Genomic DNA, 18,929 nt, shown 5'->3' with positions numbered 1-18,929 from the left:
CTATCTAGATTTCTGATCTTATGTTTTGCTTTGCTCTTCACTATCTATATTCTCCGGGTTCCCAGCCAACTACCTAGTGCTTGCATTGATTCCTGGTATTTATTTCTGTCTGACTCTTGTCTGCCTGGTTTCTGATGATTGCATCTTTTCATGATTTTTAATTCCAAACAACCAGTCTACTTTTGGATCATTCTTAGTTTAAACCCCAGTCTGTGTGTCCTCCTGACTCTCTTAGTCCTGGTTCTTTACCCGTTACCTAATGATCCAACACAGCTCACAGTCCTATCACTGACTTTGTTCTCCAGGAACCCATAGAAAGGGTGGGAAGTCAGTGGTAAGTACTGCTTTATCCCCCAGTTCTGCATAAGTTCAGGCCTGTTTTGTTTTAGAGTCAGGACTTGCTTTGGGGATAAGATTTGAATTAGAATTCAGGGGCTAATTTCTGGAAACTGACTTATCCATTTTAGAGTTGGAAAGGGTTTTCTTGAAGCTAGTTAGTACAGGATTATTGAAAGAGATGTCTATTATTATCTCACAGATCTATAATTCTTTAAAGCAGAGGTTCTTAATCCTTTTAAATCAGGGGTCCATGGACTTAAAAAAAAACCTTTTTATATTTTAGTATAATTGGTTTCCTTTGCAATCCTATTTTATTATATGTGTTTAAAAACATTATTCTAAGAAGGGGTTCATAGGCTTCACCAGACTACCAAAAGGGTCTATGACATAAATACAGTTAAGAACTACTGCCTTCCTGGTGTACAAAGTACTTTTCTCTCCACAGCCCTGTGATCATGATAGTGGAAGCATTCCTGTTCTCATTTTACAAATGAGGAAACTGAGGTTCAAGGTTAAGTAACTTGACCTGGGTCATACCTCTAACGAACATTACAGGTCTCGGATCTATTCTTCTGACTTGAATTTTTCAACTATATTATGCGAACCTCCTTCCCCACCATCTCTATACTGCCTACTCATCCCTGTAGATCTTTGTGTGAACAAGAATCCACCTTGAGCTACCATGGTAATCAATGTGGAACATACTTCAGGCAGACTAACTTGAGTGAGCAGTAAGAGTCTGACGACTTTGGTTGGCCCTGCCACTGGTCAAGAACCATGAGGTCCATCATTTAGAATTTTAATTAGGTTTACTAATGGAATGTTTTTGTCTATAGTTACCTGTGGACAGAATTTGTTTAAGATGGATTTGGTACAGCCCTAGATACAGGATGCACTCAGGGACCTCTGACAATCTTTTTCTTGTTGTTCAGTCACTCGGTCATGTCTGACTCTTCAGGACCCCATGGACCATAGCATACCACACCCTTCTATCCTCCACTTTCTCTTGAAGTCTGTCCAAGTTCGTGTTCATTGTTTCCATGATAGCATGTACCCATCTCCACCTCTGCTGTCCCCCTTTTCCTTTTGCCCTCAGTCTTTCCCACCATTGCTATTTTTTCCAGCAAGTCCCATCTTCTTGTTATGTGGCCAAAGTATTTAAGTTTCGGCTTCAGTATTTAACCTTTCAGTGAGTAGCCTGAATTAATTTAAGTATTGATTGATTTGATCTCCTCGCTGTCCAAGGGACTCTCAAAAGTCTTCTCCATTATCACAGTTCAAAAGAGTCGATTCTGTGGCACTCAACTTTCCTTATAGTCCAAATCTCATAGCCGTACATTGATACTGGAAAAACCCTATCTTTGACGATATGGATCTTTGTGGGCAAGGTGATGTCTCTGTCTTTTAGTATACTGTCCAGATTTGCCATAGCTTTCCTTCCAAGGAGCAAACATCTTTTAATTTCATGGCTGCAATTGCTGCCTGCAGTGATCTTTGAGCCAAAGAATATAAATCTGACCTGCTTCCATTTCTTCTCCCTTTGTTTGCCAGGAAGTGATGGGACCAGTTTCCAAGATCTTTGTTTTTCTGATGTTAAGCTTCAAGCCAGCTTTTATACTCTCCTCCTTGAAAAGACAACCTTCTTAGAACACCCATGATGGGCCCATGAATGTTCAAGATAACAGGTTTCTCTAGTGGCTCACCAGCAAGAAGGAAACAAGTGTTTATTAAATGCTTATTATGTGCCATGCACTATGCTAAGTGTTTTACAAATATTATTTCACTTGACCCTCACAATAAGCCTAAGAGGTAGTTGCTATTATTGTGATCCCTTTTTGCAGTTGAGGAAACTGAGGCAGACAGAGGTTAAGTGATTTGCCCTTGATCACATAGCTAGTAAGTATCTGAAAGTGGATTTGAACTCAGGCATTTCTGATTCCAGACCCAGTACTCTACTCTACCACTAGCTGCCTCTAGCATATTGTATATTTGGATGGGGAGATGAATTTCTCTCAGAACAGAAAAGGATATAGTTTTTTTATTTGACCTTCTGAAATTGCATGTATCAATACAGAGGAAAGCCACTAGTGTGGCATGCTTGAAACCCCAAAGCTAAAACAGGAGCTTAGAAAAGTAGGTGGAGTAAAGGGAGGGGTAAAAAAATGCCCACATTCCATGATAGCTTGTTCTGCCAGTTCTGTGTAGTTGGCATAACTTTGCTTTGAATGTATAGCTGTAGGAGCTTTCAGTGAATTGGAAGCATATTAGGCAGGAGGAAGAAAGGGGGCCCTCATGGGAGAAAAGGGGGGAAGAGGAGGGAGAAAGAATTCCTTTCTCTGCAAATTCTGTGCTTTCTTCAGCTTTCTTTGTTGTTAAATGCTACTTCACAAGACGCAAACTAAATTATACACAGTTCAAATAAAGTTCCTTTCCATTGGCCCTCCTACTGACGGGACTATAAATTATGCAGTAACTGGGGCAAAGTTGAAGAGCGGTGTGTCTGAAGAGAAGAGTTGTAAGCACTCCACAGAAACCTGAGCATGGACACCTGGAGAAATCTGAGCCCTAGACTTAGAAAATTTAAGACTGCTGATTGTGAATTCCAGGGTTCGCCATTTAAGAAGAGGCAAGATGATGAGAGTGCCAAAGGACATTAGGTTAGGAGTTAATAAGCCAGGGATCTAATTTTGGCTCTCCCACTAACAGTATTACTGGACGAGTCAACCTTAGTTTCCCTTTCTCTAATCTGATGGGTTTGGACTGGCTGATCCCAAAGGGTTCCATATCTGAGATTCTGTGATTCAAAGATCTCCTCTACTTTAGGAGGCCATCTGAATTCAAATGACTTACTTCTGTCAGAGGAGTAGAATTAAGCATGGAATTTGAAACAGAAGAAGACATTCTAAAAGTCATTTTTTCCACACAGAGTTAGGTGGTACATTTTTGTTAAGGATTCTTTTTGGTGGTTCTTTCTGTTTCATTTTCTTCCCTTAAACATCTTTTCATTTTGCTCAGCACCTTACTTTTACCCCTTCCCTGTACATCCATCCTCACCCCCAGTGTTGTGTTTTTCTTTATCGTTTAGAATCTTCATCAGAGAAATCATATACCAGGATAAGGTCATGTAGCCCTCTAGGTCCCTGGAGTTCCTTGAATGTCTGAGGACCTGCTTTGTGCCCAGTCCCATGCTAGGTGTAGGAGGTACTACAGTGCACAGTCTAACTGGACAGTCAACACTTACACACCCGAAACAGAGAGCAATTAAGTGGAATGTCAGCATCTCTGGTATAATGAAAGCTTGTTGGAGATAAGAACTATGTTTTGTCTTTGTGTGGTCATTGTTTTATAAGTAAGAAGCGTTTAAAACATGCTCATTGGAGTTAGAAATTGTGTCCAAAATGGAACTCATCATCATTACCCTCAAACCCTCCCCTCTTCCTAACTGCCCTAATTTTGTACCACCATCATCCCAGCCATCCAGGCTTGAAACCTAAGCATCATCCTTACTCTTTACTCTCATCCTCCATATCCATTTCTGTGGCCAAGTTCTGTCAATTCAGTCAGTCAATCAATTGACATTTATTTAGCGCCTTCTATGTGCCAGGCACTGTGTTGGGGTACAAAAAAGGGCCAAAGACAATGTCTGTTCTCAAGGAGCTTACAATCTAATGGTGTAGACAACATGCAAATAAATATATGCAAAGCAGGCTATATGCAGGATAAATAGGAAATAGTTAACAGAGGGAACGCACTAGAGTTAAGAGGGATTGGGGAAGGCTTCCTGTAGGATTTTAGTTAGGACTAAAAGGAAGCATTCCAGGCTAGGGAGACAGCCAGAGCAAATGCTTGGAGCTAAAAGATGGCATGTCTTGTTCTTGGAACAGCCAGAAGGCCAATGTCACTGAATCAGAGAGTACGTGTGGGGGAGTAAGGTGTAGGGAGACTAGAAAGGTAGGAGGGGGCTGGATTATGAAGGTATTTGAATGCTAAATGGAGCATTTTGTATTCGCTTCTGGAGGCGATAGGAAGCCACTGGAGTCTATTGAGTAGGTGGCAGTGAAATGATCAGACTTGTATTTTAGGAAAATCATATTAGTGGCTGAATGGAGGATGGATTAGAGTGGGGTGAGACTTGGGACAGGCAGATCCATGCCAGGCTGTTATAATAGTACAGGCACGAGGTAATAAGGGCCGGCACCAGAGTGGTGGCAATGTCAGAGGAGACAAGAGGGTATATTTGGGAGATGTTGCAAAGGCGAAATCGACAGGCCTTGGCAACAGCTTGGATATATATGTTGGGGAGGGGGGAGATAAAGATGACTCCTAGGTCGTGAGCCTGAAGGACTGAGAGGATGGAGTTTCCTTCTATAGTAATAGAGAAGGTAGGAGCCAGAGAGGATTTAGGGGGAAAGACAATGAGTTCTGTTTTGGACATATTGAATTTCATATGTCTTCTTGAATATCCAGTTTGAGATGTCTGCAAGGCTGTTGGAGATGTGAGATTGGAGGTCAGGAGAGAGACTGGGGTAGAAAAGGTAGATTTGAGAGTCATCGGCATAGAGATGGAGATTAAATCCATGGAATTTATGAAATCACCAAATGAAGTTGTATAGAGTGAAAAGAGACAAAAGCCCAGTATAGAACCCTGAGGGACACTTATGGCTAGAAAACATGATCTGCAGGAGGATCCAGCAAAGGAGACTGAGAAGGCGTGGTTAGATAGGTAGGAGGAGAACTGGGAGAGAGTGGTGTCCTGAAAACCTAGAGAGAAGAGAGTATCAAGGAAGAGAGAGTGATCAACAATGCTGAGACAGGTCAAGGAGGATGAGAAGACAGAAAAGGCCATTGGATTTGGCAAATTAAGAGATTAGTTACTTTGAAGAGAGCAGTTTCAGTGGAATGATAAAGGTTACATTTGTAGGTAAGATCAAGGGTATGACCATCTTTATATGTGGCTGAGGTTGGGTGGAGGAGAAGCTCATGAGAGGTGAGTAGGTTAAGGAACTGAGTGGTTAGGGTATTTGAAGGAGAATTAATATTTATGTTGAAGTCCCCTAGTATAAGGGCAGGGTTGTGAAGGAGAGACAAATTGTAAGCGAGATACCAAGCTCATTGAAGAAGGGAGTCTGTAAACAACTGCTACCAGGATTTTGATTGGGTAGTAGATACGAATAGCATGAACCTAAAAGGAAGAGAGGTTACTGAGTGAGGGAGGAAAGAGGAGAACCTGGAAGTGACAATGGGGAGCAAGATGGTATAATGTTAACAGAAGACAGAAATATTCAGTTATTTTCTACTAAGGAAAAAGATAGATAGATGGATGCATGGATAAAAACATTTATTAAGTGCTTATTATGTTCTAGGCACTTTGCTAAGTGCTGGGACTACAAGTATAAACAAGCAAGATAGTAGTCCTTACCCTCAGGGAGCTTACAGTCTAATAGGGGAATACAACGCATTAAGAAAAACTGGAAAAGGGGACAGGAAGCAAGTGTGGCAGACAAGGAAAAAGAAAATGATTCTGTAGAGAGTCCAGGCAAGAGTAAGGTGATGCAGAGATGGGATCCTACCTAAAATGGTGGGCCCAGGGAAGGAGTTATTAATGACACAAAGAAAATCCCAGGACAGAGACTTCTCAGCGTGGCAATGAGGAGGGCAAGGAAAGGGAGGAGGATCCCGAAGAGAGTCCAGCCGTGTCCACAGGAGGATGGCCAGGTTAGTGAGGGGAATTGAAAATTCTATTCGAAAAATAGTTGCAAGATCTAGGGATATTTAGCCTGGAAAAGAGAGGACTTGGGTAGAAACATGATCACTATTTTTGTTTTTAAGGGACTGAAGGGTTCTCATGTAGAAGATGAGTTAGACTTACAGAGCTCCAGGGGACAGAATTAGAACGAATGGATGAAAGTTTACAGATACTAGCAGATTTCAGCTAACAACAACAACAAAAAGAGTAGGTAACTTTTATATAGTGCTTACTCTGAGCTAGGCAGTGCGCTAAGTGCTTTACAATTATTATCTTGCTCGATCCTCACACCAACCCTGGGAGGTAGGTCCTGTTTTTATCCTTGTTCTTAACAAATTACAATTATCCCAGAATGGCTGCTTGGTGAGGCAGTGAACTCCCTGTTCCTGGAAGTATTCAGGAATAGGCTAGTTGAGCTCTTGTTAATGGTAATGTTGAGCTAAATGGCCTCTGAGGTCTCTTTCTGTGCTAAGACTTATAGAATCATATTTCTCTGTCTGTGGCAGTTGATATATGGAACAAAGACAAAGAGTGGGTTTTAGCCGAGGGGGTTGGAGGTATGTAAGTGGAGGGAGGGAGAGGAGAAAGGTCAAGATTGGAGGATGGGTTATAATGGAGTGGAAGAAGATTAAGATGAAGGAAACTGTGTATTCCCCTTCTCCACCATACCCCCATTCCCCGCCTCCACTACAGGCCTGTGAAGCAGTGAGTCCTGGGAATTGACTGAACTGTAATTGTGGACTTAGAAATTTGGGGAGTCTGGGAGGAGAAGATGCTGTCGTTTATCCAGTTTGAGTCTTGATGTGTTCATTATTCATTTATTCAATAAATATTTACTGAGCACCCACAGTGCTAAGGTGCCATGAGGTCTCCTCTAGTCTAGAAGCTTAGTGAGGTTGGAGGGACAAGATATACGGACAGCCATGAAATAAGAACCCGAGGCTGTTTGTGGTAAGTGCTAAATTCATGCATTCCCCAAGAGAAATAGCTACTGGGTGGGAAAAGCCTTCATCCTTTTCAAGCTTAGCATGAGGTTATTCCCTAATATTTCCCTTTCAAGGTCTGTATCAAGTGTAGAAAAAAACAAAACATTTTCAAAGTAACTCAGACTTTGGCATCATCCACAGTATAAAACTGAAATTTCACCCTCCATTCTGTTTTGTTAAGCCTTCAAGTAGGTGTTTGAGTGGTTGGTTGGCAGTCAGGGAAAGGTTAGACCTCCTAGCACATAATCAATAAACCAAACATACTGTCTTTCCTTTAGACTCAGGATTCACTTTTGTACCATTCTCCTTACACAGCAGAACTCTGCAGTGGCATCAGAAGAGACTATGAAGCCAGTTTCCATCTTTCCATCACCCTATTTGGAGTTTCGCTGAATTTCTTTGTTTCAGGTCTTTGATTTTAACCGAAGTAGCAAAGTGGGAGCAAGTTGCTGTGGAGGTAATAACAATAACAGCTAGCATTTCTATAGTGCTTCAAAGTTTGCAAAGCTCTTAAATATCTCATTTTATACTCACAACTACCCTGGGAGTGCTTGTTATTATCATCCCCATATTAAAGATGAGGAGACTGAGGCAGGGTCACACAACTAGTGAATATTTGAGGTCACAGTTGAATTCAGGTCTTCCTGACTTCAACTCTATCTACAGAACCATCTATTACCTACCTACTAGGTAGCTAGGATATGGTAAGGTAGCTGATACCCTGATGGAATTAAGGCTGATACCGTATGTGGCATTAACTGGATAGGCATGGGTGCACTGACCGTTTCAGTCATCTGAGCACTCAGTACATAACTTTGCTTGACATCTCTGGCCTGTTCCTGAATCTAACCTTGGGAGTCCAGAATGGAGGACTGTGCAATCCCCAATACTCAACAGTAAGTGGCCTGAGTTTCTGAGCTGGTGGTGATTTGATTGTCTTTTCCCAGTTGGTTTCCAAATAAACTCAAATTCAAGTTGTATGCTTATTTATAACACTCATCTATTTCTAATAATACTATCTAAATCTTTTTTTTCCTTCATAAAACCTAGTTGGGTGGATTACATATTCTTTTTTTAAAAATTAATTTATTTTTAGTTTTCACTTCCATAAGCTTTTGAGTTTAAAATTTTCTTCCCCTCCCTACCCACCTCCCTCCCCAAGACGGCGTGCAATTTGTTATAAGCTCTACATATACATTCCTATTGAACTCGATTACATATTCTTATAGACCTCAAGTGACTAGAAATAGCCCAGTGTAGGCCACTGGTAGTAGATTTGAGGTTCCTGGGGCACAGATAAGAGGTGGGGTATAGATTGTAGGAAGGAGCAATTTTGGCTGGTACCTGGTTTCTATACCTATCAGGATCTGCTTTCAATTGCTACCAACTGTCCCTTCCCCTTTTAGCCACATTTAGTCACATTCCTGCCTTCACCCTGGGATTACTTCCTGCCTTAACAAGAAAGACAGAAGAATCCATTGGCAGAGCCACCAAGCCTTGCCTTAGTATCAGACTAACATTCAGATTGTTGGTATTTCCTATCATCGTCTCTCCTATGTGTTTGCGTTTTTACTCCTTTTTCCTTGCTCTGGTTTTTGGTAACTTTGAGTTCTATGCTACTGGGTAGGAAAAGCCTTCATCCTTTTTGAGCTTAGCATGAGGTTTCTCCCTAATACTTCCCTTTCAAGGTCTGTATTAAGTGTAGAAAAAAAACAAAACACTTTCAAAGTAACCCAGACTTTGGCATCATCCACAGTGCTACTTGCTACGTGACTTTCCTGGGTCTAATACCCAATTGGCAACTCCTTTTCTCCACTTGACACAGTTTTGTTGGGGCATCTTTCCCACTTTCACAGAACCTTCTAACTTCAATCAATCAATAAACATTGATCAAGTGCCTACCCTGTGTCTCTACCACTGTACTAAACTCTGGGGACACAAGAAGAGAACAAAGACACTCTGCCCTCAAGGGTTACAATCTAATCAGGAAGGCCAGAGTCCAAGGTAGTTTAAGCAGAAAAGGGATCTGCAGGAGACTTGTGGATGTGGGGGGAGAGAGTGAGGGGAGTCTACTAAAGCATCACCAGGGTTCTCAAAAAGGAGAAAAATCTTTGTGTGACTTGTGACCAGGAGTATAAAATCGCATACTTAGTGTCTGCTAAGTATGGAGAAAGTAAATGGAATTTGGAAAGATGTCAAGTGGTCATTTGCCTACTCAAGATCTACTTGGGCAAATCATTTTTCCAGGCCTCAACTATAAAATAAGGACTTAAATGGGAATGTTTTCCAACATCCCTTTCAGCACTAAATCCTGCTTTAAAATTATAATCTTACAAGTGTGGGAGAGTGTACCTGGTGTTTTGGATTGTATTGAAGGGGAGTATCTGCCTAAAGCAGGGCTGTGAAGGGAAGTTAGCACCAATGTAGACTTGGCTATAGGGTCTGGGATATTCTTTTAGAATATCCGGGGATATTCCCTCTGCCGGGAAGAAGGGAGCAAAGGCATACCTAGTTTCAAGATTTTCTAAATTCAGCCTGTGTCTTAGGGCTTGATGAGGCCTGGTGAGGGAACAATAGAATGTGGACAAATGTCCACAGTAGGAAAGGATGATTAGTCAATTCGCTAATTAGGGTCCTATTTGTACTTCTTTGGTCAGGTATTATTTGATTTAAATGAGATACCCTGATTGCACTGAAACCTCTGGTGACTGTCAACCAGTGTTAATATGTGTGAATTTCATAAATAATCATTTCATAGTAGGGATCTAGAAGGATGTAACATGTTTGGTACTTATACCTGCATTCAAGGTACACAGTCTTAAATTAACTGTTTGTCCTTCAAGCTAAAAGTATAAACAGGACCCTACTTTATGAATAAATTTTCTAATTCCACCCTATTAACTTGGATTTGTCGTAAGGTATATGTATATGTATGCATGCACGTATAAAAATTTAACTCCCAGCTATCAATGATGATTGAAAAGAGGCACAAGTAATATAAAATAACCTATAATACAGTCATATTGGCTTTTTGGAATAGTGTAGTATATACATATTGTGTATACACATGGATTGTTCCAAAATGAACCCTTTGTACCCCTTCACCTTCTCCTTCCCTCCACCCATGTCATTCCCTTTGCAGCTCAGTCCTAGTGCCAACAGTTCAACACTAGGCATGAGTAAATCAAAACAACATCAGAACAACGAAATCATTTATATTTGGCTTGGGAATGTACAACACACAATATGATGACCCTTAACCTGTGACCTGCAGCTTGATCCTGTGCTCAGTCTCTGGGTCTGTTTGGGCAGCTGAAGAGTGGATCCCAGTCATGGGGGTTACCAGCTAATGGATAATTGGCCATTGATTCCAGGTATGTATGATAGATTGTGGCCAGTCAGGAGAAATCTCTTGCTTTGGAGGTAATTAGCATGTGCCATAGACTCTGGGAATATCAGTAATAGGCACCTTTATTTATTCTGTTTGCTTTGCCTAGAATGCCCAATCCCTACAATGTCCACCCATTAATGGCCTGTTTCTTCTCAATGTTCAAATGCCACCTATGTGAAGCCTTTATGAAGTTTTAGAACACAACACTTATAGAAGTTTTATGACTTCTGCTCTATGCCTAGGTATAGCCTCTAAACTTCCATAAAATAGTGTCCACATAGGGGCAGCTAGGTGGTACAATGGCTAGAGTGCTGGACCTGGAATCAGGAAAACCTTGGTTCACATCCAGCTTTAGACTCTTACTAGCTATGTGACCCTGGGCATGTCATTTAATGTTTGCCTGCCTCAGTTTCCTCAACTGTAAAAAGAGGATGATGATAGTACATACCTCCCAGGGTTGTTGTGAGAAATTGAATGAGGTAAAATTTGTAAAGTACTTAGGACAGTGCCTGGCACATAGTAGGTGCTAAATGAATGCTGGTTCCTCTTTTTCCACTATCTCTCATGGTACCAGTCCTTATTTGTGTACTTAACCTTCTTTCTTTTGCCAGATTCTAATAAGTTTCTTGAGGGAAAGGACTATATATTTTTAAATTCATCTTTATATCTTCTGGAGTTCCTTGAGTAGTACCATATAACAGGTACTGGTACTCAGTAAATAAATGCTGGAAGGAAAAATATTAGGTAGATGTGATATGGAAATTCTGAGGCAGCTCTTTCAGCTCATAATCTGCATCTCCTCCTATACTATAGAAATTTTAAGTCTGTATAGAGTGTGTTTAATTGGAAAATCATTTTGCAAAATAAATTTGGGCTTCTTTTACTCCCTGCCCTCCCATTAATTACAGAAATGAATTACACAGTAATTAGGATAAATTGTTTGAATTTTCTTATTCAATACATTTTTAGATTTTCCGCACCAGGGCCTTAATCCAGAAAACCCATCTGTAAGAGGCTTTAATATTCTAGGGCTTGGCTTACCCCCTTCTTTATTTATAGAGTTTGGATGGGGAGAAGAGGAGGGGGAGGGAGAACTGCATATTCCACAATGAGTGATCTGGCCCAAATTACTCTTCTGTCATTTTTGTCTCAGCATCATGTTCATGGGGCCTTTAAGAAATGGAGATCTAAAATGACCATGTGCTGCCAGTCAGGGCATTTGTCAGGATAATGCCCTTTCTGATTTTACTTTCTCCTTTGAGCTTTTTTCCCCCTTTCATTCCACAGTAGTGCCCACAGAGGCATAAATATCAAGCGACAGCCCTGAAAGACAGCCCTTGTTTTCAAGCATAGCTCTAACATATCTAGTCTTGCAAATTTGACCCTTTCGTCTGAGTAGGAGTGAACAAGATTTTTATGAGAGTGTAAAGTACAAGGACACACTTTATGTTGTCAATGTGACACTGAAAAACAGCTACACTACCTGATAATTTAGAGGCAGAATAGTATACTTGGTGCCTGGCTATTCAGTAACATAGACTGAGAGCCCGTAGTATCCAAGAATTTGCTACTAGGAGTAGTGGGGGAAATAAACAGGAGAAGAAGGACACAGGGGCCCTTGTCCTGGGGGAACCCCCAGAAAATAGGACACATACACAATGCTACTACAATTAATATTTTTATACTCATTTCCTCACTGTTAATCTCTCCCCACCCCACAATGTGGTTTTCTTTTGTACTCTGTGGAAACATTTTTTCTTAAGAGTCACAGATGACTAACTGCTGAGCCTGGAGACCATTCTTCAGCTTTTGGTATGGTTCATTATCTTCCTCTATTTTGAGATTCCTTCCGTAGCTTCTGGGATACTATTATAACCTCTAGGTGGTGCTGGGGAGGGCAAATTTGGCCACCTGTAACTCACTCCATATTCGCCTGCCCAACTGTCAGCCTCCAGCAGAAAGGGAGAAGAGTTGATCCTTCCTAAATAATGCTGTCTCTTCTCACGGATCTGATTCAGAGTCAGGACTCTCTCTTGTCCCCACCTTTATATTTCCTTTCACTGCCTTCTCTGAGGATAGAGAATGCTGTCCAGACTGCTAGGGATAAGGTCAGAGTGCTTTTTGCCAGAGGCACATCCTAGATACACAAGGATCCTTTTCTCTGCTGGCTTAAAGAGCTCAAAAAAGTAAAGATGCTTAATGTTGATTCTGCTGTTTTGTTTTGTTTTGTTTTGTTTTGTTTTTCAACAATATAATGCCTTTAAAGGACTGGCACTTGAGTCCCTTGGCTGATTATCACTGTCTTGATTCTTGGCTTGTATCACTTTTCTCAGTCCTTCATCAGCCATCTCCTTTCTTTGCTATTAATCCACCTCAGACAACTGAGGCAAAGAAGGATGGATCATTGAAGCAAGACCCACATGTGCTGCTGCCATGTTGTCCAGTGGAAGTACTAAACTTTCAGCTCTACCACCATTTGCTTGTATTCCAGTTCTTTGGGTATTACATCAAGCCTTTCCTCTTTCTCAAGTAACACTAAAACTTCAGTGTTATGGGGCCTTAGGGACAAGATGTTTGCATCTTCCTTAGCTGGTAGTGAACGTTCAGTTTGTAGGTAGCTGGTAAGTAGCAGCTGGCTTGGCACTGGTCAGAACATGTCAGTAAATTGTTGTCAATCTACTTGTAACTTCACTCTGTACAGTGTTTAAACTTCTCAGTGATAGCTCACATTAGAACCAAGAACTATGTGTTTTATATGGGTAATGAGTTTTCCCATGGCTCAAGCCATTGCTGGTAAATTCAACTGGTTTTTGGTTACCAGCACTTTCTTCATACAGGATTGCCCCTAAACCCTCCAGATACCTAACATGGCATCTATATGCATGACAAAATGCTCTTTTGGGTCTGCATAGCCTAACCCTATCACACATGTGAGACAATTTGCCAAGCGTTTGAAGCTTTTTCGTGTGTTTGTCCTTCAGTCTTCAAAGAACTTTGGGGATTTTAAGACATCTTTGCATTTTTCACCCATCTGTTGTTAGTGCCTCTTCAATTATATTTGTTGGAGTAAGGTCATTTGGTGGCTTAGCAATAACCTCCTAATTCCTAGCACATTTATGATAATAACCATTGCATCCTAGAAAAGTCCGTGAATCTTGAGTTCTTTTGACATGGCTAATTCAGTAGCACTTTTACATTCTCTGGGTTGGTGCTAACATTTTATTGATAATGTAACTCACATACTTGACAGAGGCTCTGCAAGACTGGCAATTGCCAATTGATAACTTGCTTTAGGCTATTATCCTTTAATCAATCTGTTAGGAAATTCTTCAGTGCAGAGGTCCTGAGATCCTCCTGAAGAGTAATTGCTCCCATCTTGGTACATTTGACTGGAGGTCAATAAATCAAGAGGCAAGGCTTAGATGATAAAATGTTTAATTAGCTCAACTGATAGTTGCAAGATGGATAGCAAATCCAAGGGAAAAAGGGATATGCACACATGTAGGGTTTTACAGAGCCTTAGTGCAACATTACAGGTGGTGAAAGGGGCCTATCGGGTGAGGCTGCTCGGTCACTTTTTCTCTAATAGGGACAGGATGTCAGGTGATTTGGAGGAGAACGGATCTCAGGAGTTGCAAAGATCCAGTTTGTTCCAGTGGGGCTATTGTACTATGGTACTGGAACTCATGGTTCTTGAGATGGTCAGTATTTTCTTTTTTTAGGCAATTGGGGTTAAGTGACTTGCCCAGGGTCACATAGCTAGTAAGTGTCAAGTGTTTGATCTGAGGCCAGATTTGAACTCAGTTCCTCAGGGCCAGTACGCTATCCACTGCACCACCTAGCTGCCCCGAGATGGTCAGTATTAATTAAGGTATATATCACAGACACAGAAATTTTCCTAGTTTGATGAATGTGGGTAATCTCCCTCTTCCTTTCCATTAAGGGGGTCCTCTCGCTGGGTGTTATTGTTCGTCCTTTGTTTTCAGAGGATCCATGACATCATGGGGTGATGTTTTGACTCATCCCATGGATTTAAGTGAGGCAAAGTTGTACAGAGTTGTTGGCCTCACTCTCTCTTCCAGGGTCATCTAAGTCCAATGGCAAGACAAAAGTCAGGACAACTGGAGATGGGCTAGAATGCAGTGGGTGACCTTGGTGTCTACAGTGTCTGACCAAGCTCTTTATAAACTAGGTTGAGGGTAACCAACAGGCCTCATACCTGTCAGTGAGTTAGGAGGATGTCTACCCCAAGCGTGTGAAGACTTCCCCGGTGGAATGGGTGGAAGAGAATGATTTGTTCCAATGACCATGAAGGCAGCTGAAGCAGGGGCTGTGGAGCCCTTAGAGCTTGGGCAGACATCAAAAACACGAAGGTCTCATTGGACCTACTTATGTGGTAAATGGGTTCAGGCCTGGTGGAGCCTAGCCTCCTCTGAGAGTGGTTAGGCTCCCCTTTTTTCACTCTTTAGCTTGTCACATTCCCCAACCCCAGCACCCCGGTATGATTTATTTAAAGCTTAAGTGTTGGCTCATGTCTACAGTCTCCCCAAGGGAGGCAGTATAATGGTATTCATTATAGAATATAAATCAGGTATGGGACAGGTATTTATTTCCTACACACATAAGAAATATGAACCCCAAACACTCACAAGTGTGCATCGACAGAATTAAAATAAGATTCAGTAACTTCACCTCTAACTATTGTTATACTCTCCTGTGAGTTTTATACTTACACTTTATCAAAATATAAAGCAGTTTGAGGAACTGTTGAATGCAAATTTATATTTTACTTCTTGTGGAGTCTTCCTGCTCATTTCACACAAATCTTCACAGGTTTCTCTGAAACTATCTCCTTCATAATTTCCTAAAGTGCAATGGTATCTGTCACAATCACATACCATAGCTTATTTCAGCTATGGTTGGACAGCCCCCCAGTTTCCAGTACTTTGCTATTACAAAAAGCTACTATAAATATTGTCATATATATGGATCCTTTCCCTCTTTCTTTGATCTCTCTAGGGGTATAGATATAGAAGTATTATCTCTGGATCAAAAGGTATGCTCAATTTATAACTTGTGGCATATTTCCAAATGGCTTTAGAGAATAACTGGACCAATTCATAACACCATCAACGGTTTGAATCAGTTTTCTCTATATCTTGGAAATGAATTTTTTTATCAGAAAAACTTGCTGAAAAGAATCCCCCTCATTTACCTCATTCTTTTCTAATTTTAGGTGCATTTCGTTTTCTGAAGCATTTTGTTTGTGCAAACCCTTTTTAATTTGATGAAATAAAAAAAAGTGGGAAGGCAGGGGCCCCAGTAGTACCATATCTCAACTGATACTACAAAGCAGTAGTTGTCAAAATGATTTAGTGCTGGTTAAGTCATATAGAAGCTGATCAGCAGAACAGATTAGGTATATAGTACTCAGAAGCAAATGAACCCAATAGCATAGTATTTGATTAATCCGAAGATCCTAGCTATTGGAATAAGAAGTCATTCTTTAACAAAAACTGTTAGATTACCTGGAAAGCACTCTGGAAGAAAGTATGGATCTACTAGCATCTCATAGCATCGATCAAAATAAGTTCTAAATGGATACATGACTTTAAATGAACAAAAAAGAAATTACCTACCGGATCTATGAATATAGGAAGAGTTCATGACCAAGCAAGGGAGAGAGGTTTGCAGAAGGTAAAATGGACTCCTAGTTCCTGATAACTAGTATGTACCAGGCACCGTACTCAGGGCTAGGCATACAAAGAAAGGTAGAAGACAGTCCCAATCTCAAGGGACTCACAATCTACTGAACTTAAAACAACTGTGTATCAACAAGGTATATACAATGTAAATTGGAGATTATCTTAGAGAAAAGGCACAAGCTTTGAGAGAGGATCAGGAATGGTTTCTTGGCCTTGAAGGAAGCCAGTAAAGCCAGAAGGCAAAGATGGAGGAGAGAATTTCAGACCTGGGGACAGCTACTGAAAATGCCCAGAGTTGGGAGATGGAGTGTCTTGTTCAATAAACAGCAGGGAGGCAAGTGTCACTGGATCATAGAGTAGTTGGGGTTCAGTAAGGCTAAGAAGATTGGAAAGGTGTGTGTGTAGGAGGAGTTTATAAAAGGCTTTGAATGCTAAACAGAATTTTATATTTGATCCTGGAGGTGATAGGAAGCCCCTGGAATTTATTGAATAGGAGGATGACATGGTCAGTTCTTCACTTTAGAAAGATTAATTTGGCAGCTGAGTGGAGGATAGCCTGGAGAAGGGAAAGCCTTGAGGCTTGGAGACCAGCCGACTATTGCAATAATCTAGGCATATAAAAGATGTTAAAAGGATTTGGCCAAGGGCAGTGGAGGCCTGTAGGTGCTCCAGACCATTCTGTGTGTCTAAGTTTTGCTCTTGGGTCATGGCTTGTGCTTCTCCAGAGCCCACGTACAATATATATACAAAATGGGGGAGATAGTGGTGATGAGGGTCTTTTACTGATACAGCCCTCTCCCAGCATGCTGCTTGCCCAGCAGCATTAAAGTAGACATAGGAGCCTAGGATTTTGCTACAAACTAGGTAGAAAGTAGGTATTAACAGAGCAATAGGATAGGACCCATTGAAGATGGGGTTGCCAACCTGCTTATCTGCCTTGTTTCCCATTTGGTTGTCGTCACCTAGCGGCAAAGGACCAATGTCTTTTTTTTTTTAAATATACAATCCACAGAGTTGCAGAGCACCTTTCTTTCTTTCTTTTTTTAGCTAGGCAATGGGGTTAAGTGACTTGCCCAGGGTCACACAGCTAGTAAGTGTTATGTGTCTGAGGCCAGATTTGAACTCAGGTCTTCCTGAATCCAGGACTGGTGCTCTATCCACTGCGCCACCTAGCTGCCCCAGCACCTTTCATCTTATGACTTTATCTCCTCTATGAAGCAAGCCTTCCAGAATCCCTATCCCTTTTGATTCTAGGCCCTCCCCTGATCCTCCTTCAAAGATGCAATTTATAAACTCTAAACTGTGGCTAAAATCACTGCCTCCAGGAAGACTTTCTAAGCTGATCCACCTAACTCTAAGCACTCCATTCATTTCACACAGTTCATCAGTTTGTTCCTAGGGATTTAAATAGCAGGTAGTAGAAAAAGCACTGGATTTAGAGTCAGAGGCCTTGGGTTTGAAGCTCAGCTCTACCACTTACTCACTGTGTGTCCAGTCCCTTTACTTCCCTGGGGCTTGATTTTCTCATCTATAAAATGAGGGGGTTGGATTAGATGGTCTCTATAATCTTTCCCAGCTCTAAATGCTATGATCCCGCAGCTGTAATTTATTGTGTATTTGTTTATTCACTTAGTTCTGCTGCCACACGGACAGAGCAAAAGAAATTCAAGGAATTGCCCAAGCAGGGTGGCAGGGTCACAGGATGTGGCACGTGTCACTGTTTCTTTTATGATGCCTGGATGCCTCCTTCCAGTAGCCAGAGAGCATGTGGAGAGGCACCACAACAGGTTCAGGGAAAGCCCCAGCTCCCCCTCACCTCATCTGTGCCTGATTTGGAGTCTGCATAAAGTTTAGTGGTCCACAAAGGAGGTGGGAATCTTATCTAGCCAAAAGGAAAATAATCAGAAACAGCTGGTGGTCGGGAAGGTCCAGAGAGGTCTGGGAAGAGGAAGCCAAAAACCCCAGAGAGGAGTTTAGAGACAGAGCACACGGAGCTCTGAGCCAAGCCTTCAGTAAGAAAAACAGTAACAGCAAAAATGGCAAGTGAGGCAGCTGCTATAGAGTGGATAGAACATTAAACTTAGTGGAAGCGGGGTTAATAATGCCCAAATCTTAAAGCTGGGGTGACTGGCAGAATAATAAGATGACTGATTTAGAGCTGGCAGGGACCCACTCTGTAATCCCTCTATTTCAAACCTTTCATTTTACATATAACTGGCAGTTGAACAAAGCATTCACAAAACAAAAAAACCCTAAAACAACAAAACCCAAAAAAATCCTTCCCACTTTTTCTGATTCTCATCAATCACGTGTGCCAGCTCAGTACTTAGGGACTTCATATTTTGCTTGTGAATACTTAGGTATACAGTATTCAGAAGCAAATGAACCCAATAGAATAGTGTTTGATTAACCCAAAGATCTCAGCTCTTGGAGTAAGAATTCATTTCTTCAACAAAAAGTGTTGGGTTACCTGGAAAGCATTCTGGAATAAATTATAAATCTACTAGCATCTCACACCACTTACCAAGATAAGCTCTAAATGGCTACACAACATAGACATAAAAGGTGTTATCATAAGCAAATCAGAGGAGCAAGGAAGAAATTACCTACCAGATCTATGACTAGGGGGAGAATTCATGACCAAGCAAGGGATAGAGAGGATCACAGAAGCTAAAATAAACTCCTAGTTTTGCTTTCTCGGGCCGTCTCAATTCTGGCTGCGCATGTCTTAGTGTGACAGAATGCCAGACCCTAAGCAAGGA

General features: G+C 41.3%; 1 protein-coding gene across 2 annotated transcripts in view; it reads left to right on the top strand.

Moving 5' to 3' along the window:
- Positions 1-18,929, top strand: part of STON1 (stonin 1) — a 62,448-nt gene that overhangs the window by 9,296 nt on the left and 34,223 nt on the right. The window contains exon 1 of one of the 2 annotated variants that reach the window (XM_027865155.1): positions 10,346-10,445. The exons of the other annotated variant lie outside the window; for it this stretch is intronic. The gene's annotated coding sequence lies outside the window, so the exon portion shown is untranslated. Of the gene's footprint in view, positions 1-10,345; positions 10,446-18,929 lie in introns of those variants that run through there. 2 annotated transcript variants of the gene reach the window in all.

This window comes from Vombatus ursinus, unplaced genomic scaffold, assembly GCF_900497805.2.
Source record: "Vombatus ursinus unplaced genomic scaffold, bare-nosed wombat genome assembly UNPS02014778.1, whole genome shotgun sequence".
NCBI lineage: Eukaryota > Metazoa > Chordata > Mammalia > Diprotodontia > Vombatidae > Vombatus > Vombatus ursinus.
The sequence above is the reverse complement of the archived record's forward strand: the minus strand, read 5'-3'. Positions and strand labels throughout refer to the sequence as shown.